Consider the following 6,263-nt stretch of genomic DNA (forward strand, 5'->3'; position numbering starts at 1 on the left):
AACTAAAACCTCAGATTAGATTTTAGTCTTTTCAAAAGGCTCATCAGTAAGCAATTTGTAGATCTAACATAGAAGCAGAACTCAGGAATATATGATTTTAAGTAATCCAGAGTGATTATTTTAGAAAAGTATTGTATGGTTCTGGAACAACCCTTTATGACTGAATGTAGTCCCTGCACATTTTCAAAATTCAGTAGAGAGTGAGTAATATAGACATATGAGGGCAGGACATATACCAGTATGTCATTCTTAATGCAACATTCACTGATTACAACTTAAAGTTTTCAATGCAAATACAAAATCAATAACATGAGATGAGCTCAGATTAACACTAAATGTTAGCAGGTGTTCAAAGTCCACAACCAACAATGCACCTGAAGTAAGCCTGACGGACAGGATTCTCTTGTATTTGAAACTTTACAAATATCACCATAAATACTAAATTGAACAAAATGCAAGGCTTCAGCCTTTTCCCTCCCCACACTTCACTAACAGACAGAAAAAATTTGAATGTGAAGCAGCCCTAGGGACTTCAGGCAAGCTCGCCCCAGCAAGCTGACCTGCTGCATCTTTGCTCTCAGCCCTAAATAGAACTGTTTTTTAAATCAAGACTAATGACGAACCAGCCTGCGATGTTGGGCCACCCTGAAACGACAGAGATGAATTGTATCTTGGTATGTTTATCAGATCTGTAGTATCCTATTTACCTCTGCTTGGATGGTGTCCAGGATTGAGATCCAAATGGATAGAAGGGGCATGTAATAGAACAAAATAATGTAGCAATTGCACAAGGGCAAATAGTTATGAAACATGTATGGTACAGATCAAAGTTAAGTTATTTAAATGCAGAAAAAACCCCTAGTAAATGTGACTAGGCAGCTGTGCTTTTAAATTCAGTGTAGTTAATGAGCAGCATAATACACAACAGCAAACTACTACTCTATGCTGGTACATTTTAACATTTCTTGGAAAATAGTTCTGTGAAATTAACTAAGTCAATATAATTAGGACATCAATTCAGAACAGAATGCATACCTCCCTATCAGTAAAAGAGTAAGGCTACATTGCATAAAGTTTATTTATTACCTTGCTGTGAACACAATGAAATGGACTTGTTCCTTCTTGGAAATATCAGAGTGCAAATATTTCGGCATTTTTATTTAGTAATGATGGCTCAGTTTTAATAGAAACAGGCTAAAATTTGGAGGATTTTGTGTTCACAGATTTAGTCTTCTGCTAAATAAGTTTTTTCTAAATTTGACCTTTACAAAGAGCAAATGTTACCAAAATGTGAAACCCTTGCTTTTTACCATAAATCTGACACTCTGTTGGTGAATATTTACAAAAACAGTTTTGTTGGGGATGCACCTTTTATAGGCAAAAACATAAGAACAATTACTTTAAATTAATAAATCTTGATATGAGTTAATTCTTAAATTTTTTAAAAAATTAAGTTTTACCACTTTCCTGTAATAGTAAATTCTCTAGTCTTTAAAATCTTATACACAAATAGTGGTACTAATATCTGCTTAGGGCACTCAGGCTTGCTGGACACCTTTAGTACCTTAAGGCTCTTCCTCATGTCTAGAAAGACAATTCATTCTTTTGTTTTCTTAGCAGTGGACTGACATTCCGATTTCTTTGGGTAGGTTCAGCACATAAGGCATGTCTCAAAGAACACATTGTTTTCCCATTGAGGACGAGATCTACATTTCCTAAACTCTCCAACCTGATTGACTGTGTCCTTGGAAATCAAGTTCCTGATAGGCAGAAAAATGTTCTTGGCTGTATTAAGAGCAATCTGTGTTTTCCTTGAATCTGTTTTTGTCAGGGAATGCTCATAATCTAATCTGTGTTTAATTAAAAAATGCTGGTTTTCCCTCAGACAGGAAAACATTTACACTATTAAAAATATCTGGGCCTTTCTATGGTTTTAAAAAAAAGTATAGTAAACCCCTGGGTTTATATCCTTAGCAGCTATACGCACACCTGTACTCCAAATATAAGCTGCGGTATTTATCAAGCATCCTCAAAAATGAGTCATAATTTGTTTGTAATTGAATTTGGATTGATTATCAGTCAGGGGATGTCTTCAGGAGAGGCTCTGGAGTTCACTCACTGGTGTGGTCAGACCTTAACATGAATAAAATTTCTGACCACTATGTGGCACGCACCAATTCACATGTGTATGGGAGCATCACAAGTGCTGCAATCTGGGAAACGAGTTGCAAGTCAAATTGAGTCTAAGTAGCTGTACATTATCACAGTGCTGATTTTATATGTTTTCTTGGGGTCTTTTATGCACAAACACACACATACATATAAATTGGTAAAACATACTGGTAATTAAAAAAGAAATCCTTGTAAGAGGTTTCTGAAGAAGTTTAATTACTTCTTGATATAAATATGTAAGAAAAATATGTGATAATTCCACTGAGACCCTTAAAAGCGTATTATGAGGGGATATAAAGCCTAGTATTCAGGAAGCTTGTCTAAGAGAGGGAGAGTTCACCACTGTCAAATCGGGGCTTTATGCTGCCCAGATCTTTACCTACCCAAAGAACCTGTCTTTATCACTTTCTTCTCAGTGCAGCAATTGTACATTTTATCTTTCCCCCACACCTGTCGGCTATAGCAACCTTTTCCAGTGTGCCCAAGAGCTCATTCTCTGCTCCAGCGGATGCACTGTAGTTTTGCCTTGCTCCATCTCCTATCCTTCCAAGTCAAGGACAGCCTCTGCAAGAGCCAACTGGCCTTTTTTTAGTTCCTGATATTTCAAAGTATTTTAAAATGCCAAGAAATTTATGTACAGCACTCCAAACAGTTTTTTGAAAAATGCTTTATCTTCCTTTTACCCTAATTCTTAGCTTTCCTGACCTGAAGACAAATTTTTCATGAGTGTTTTACACTAGGAAGTGTTTCCCTTGGAGCTTGCCTTTTCCTTGCCATGGCATGTCACCCGCCCTTGCCCATGGTGTGGGAATGGCCCATGTGTTACCACAGGGGGTTTGGGGCCACTGCACTCTTGGGGCCCCACATTGCTTCCCCTGCAGTCGCCACTGGGGCCTCAGGAGTAGCCCACGCAGAGACATGGTGGAATGCAGACAGAAAAATGAGCCAAAAAAAAGAAGGGACAAACAGCATCCCTCTGAACTGAGAAGTGTTGTGGTGTTTGTATTGTTACAACTGCCTTCCGTCTGAAACCAAAGCGTAAAAAACAAACCCAGAACCAGGCAGGTGAAACCAAGGAGGAGCCATCCAGTTAATGTAATTAAGTTAACAAGCAACATACTCTCATTAGAGGAACTTAAAACTGGGCAAGCTGTCCTGCTCACTCATTCGTAATCTGGTTCTTATTCTGTCTTATCATTATAGGTGAATGAATATATGAAGTTTGCTTTTGTGCTGGTGCTTGGATAGATCATGATATGTCCTCTCATCTGGGGACTGACGATACTGCTGGGGGTTACGCTACCACCTATTACTTGAAAGCTTGATTAATTAGAGGACTGGGCAATCACCAACCATAGGAAATTCAACAAGGGTAAGTGCTGAATTCTGGGATGGGGCAACCCTGGATGTTCTTACAGACTGGGGAATGAGATGCTGGAAAGCAGTGCCACAGAAAGGAACCTGGGGGTCCTGGTCTATGGCAAGTTGAATATGAGTCAGCAGTGCCCTGGCAGCCAGGAGGGCCAACCGTGTCCGGGGGGACATCACACAAAGCATTAGCTTTACCTTGAATATCGTGTGCAGTTTTGGGCACCACAATAAAGATATTAAGCTACTAGAGAGTGTCCAAAGGAGGACAACAAAGATGGTGAAGGGCCTTGAGGGGAAGCTATATGAGGAGCAGCTGAGATCACTTGGTCTGTTCAGCCTCGAGAAGAAGAGATTGAGGAGAGAATTCATTGCAGTCTACAACTTCCTTGTAAGGGGAGGAGGAGGGGCAGACACTGATCCAGTGCTGTATCTGTGGTGACCAGTGACAGAACCTGAGGGAATGGTCTGAAGTTGTATCAAGGGAGGTTTAGGTTGGGTATTAGAAAAAGGTTCTTCACCCAGAGGGTGGTTGGGTGCTGGAAGAGGCTCTCCAAGGAAGTGGTCACAGCACCAAGCCTGACAGCGTTAAAGAAGCGTTTGAACAGCACATGATGTGACTCTCGGGGATGGTCCTGTGCAGGGCTGAGGGTTGGACTCTATGATCCTCGTGGGTCCTTTCCAACTCAGCATATTCTGTGAAAAAGCAAAGTTACTCCAGTTACCATGCTGTAAACACAACCCAATGTGGGTGTCAACATGTTTGTTCCAGTAGCACTAAAAAGTCCCAGAGTGGTTCTCACTGTGTTATGGGATGTGCAAACAGAACAAAAGAGTATTTCAGTTAAATGTTCTCTTCTCAAAGGTATTAGAGGACTGATTACCAAATTGCTGCCCTTATTTTCCTAAACAAAAATTATAGGTGTAGCCTGATAATACATGTATTAATTTGAAGGCACAGAAGGTAGGCAGTCCAGACTATGAAGCTCTGCAGGCTGATTCCACTTATTTCTAGATGTCCCTTGCTGCCTGCCTCTTTCTCAGCTAGCATATTTCCCACAAGTGTAATCTACACTTGTAAAGATAAATTTAAAATAACTATGTGCTGACAAGGGGTAAAAAATGCAGGAATATTTTCTACATGCTCATGAAGACAAACAATGGTGGAAGGTTTACCATCCTACACCTTACAGTGTATCTGAGCTAGGCCTTTGTCTGTACTACTAAAAAGACACAAAGGAGGCGCAGGTTCTGAATTTAACAAAAAGTAGCTAATCTCCAGACAAAATATTGGGAAATCTTCTGTTTACATCACCACTAATACAGAGAAAATGTTGGGTAATTTATATACAAAATAGAAATATACAGAATAGAAGCAGCCCCAAAGTGTATATCTCCATCTACTTTTTGTGGAAAAAGTTTTAATTTTTTGTCCTGCATGGCTTATATGCATTTTTAGCATTGTAATGCTTACATCTGCACTCAGGGAAATCAAGCCAGTTTGCTACATTACTGTTCATATTAAAACCTACTCTAATATTTCAGCGCCTCTTCCATGCCACCATATCCTGTGATGGTTCCATCTGTCAATTGGTATCTTGAATGCTTGAAACGAGTATCTGCAAGGAAAGCAGATGCAGGAGCATCTGAGTTGAAAGGGACTCACACGGATCATTGAGTCACACTCTTAAGTGAATGGCCCATGCAGGGAATGACAGCACAACCTTGGTGTTATTCATGCTGTCCTCTAACTAACAGAACAATTGACAGAACTAACTAACTAACTAACTGACAGAACTAACTAACTAACAATTGACAGAAAACACTGTACAGTAATCACAGGTTATCTTTTTTGACTTTAAAAATGAGGTAAGACTTCAAAGAAGTTTATTCAGGTCCTTTTCCCTTATGATCACCTTACCTGGGGTAGCCATGTCAAATCACATGTAGCGTGACTTGGGTTTCTGAACGTTTCAAATTCTCACTGAAATGTCTGTGTATTCATACACACACACACACACACACACACACACACATATATCTGCTTGCCAGGAATTGTGCATTGGATTCTATACTGTAGTGAATATATTCTCTCTGCTACCAGTAACAGTCAGGAGAGATTCCTGGAGCATCTTCAGCAGTGATGTAGCAAGTGACAATCAATTTCACCTGCGCAACCCAGGTGACAAACTAATTTAGCCTGCAGCAGCTTTACGACTTTGCCGGCAAGAGGGAAGAGTATTTACCTGTCCTAATAGCATTGCTTGAGAAATGATGGATAGTAAGTAAGAAGGGTAAACTTTAAAATCGATTTTAAAGTAGCAGCTCAGTGCTAGACTGCAGTGAAGGGCGAACAGTGTGCTGTATTGTTTATTATTCCCAAACGCGGAGACTGATGTTTAATTTCTTTGGAAGCAGCTGGAATTGAAGTCCTTTATCTGTCATTAACGACTGACGACACTGGCCTGCACCGGCACTGCCGGCGAGCCGGAAACCCCGGCAGTCACGCCGAGCAGCCCGGCGCCCATCTTGCAGATTATTAACTGCTACGCGCAATTTTCCCTCCCAGAGATCCCATCTTCTCTGCCAGCCTTCCGGGAAGGCGCCAAGCGACTTTCCCAGGAGGCACCGGGGTCCCGCTTCCCTCAGCCGGTTTGGCGGGCGAGGGGCGCCGCTCGCTCCGTCCCGCCGGGGAGCAGCGCCCCCCGCCGGCAGGAGGCCGC

The sequence above is a fragment of the Chiroxiphia lanceolata genome, chromosome 3 (assembly GCF_009829145.1).
Source record: "Chiroxiphia lanceolata isolate bChiLan1 chromosome 3, bChiLan1.pri, whole genome shotgun sequence".
In the NCBI taxonomy this organism is placed as follows: Eukaryota; Metazoa; Chordata; class Aves; order Passeriformes; family Pipridae; genus Chiroxiphia; species Chiroxiphia lanceolata.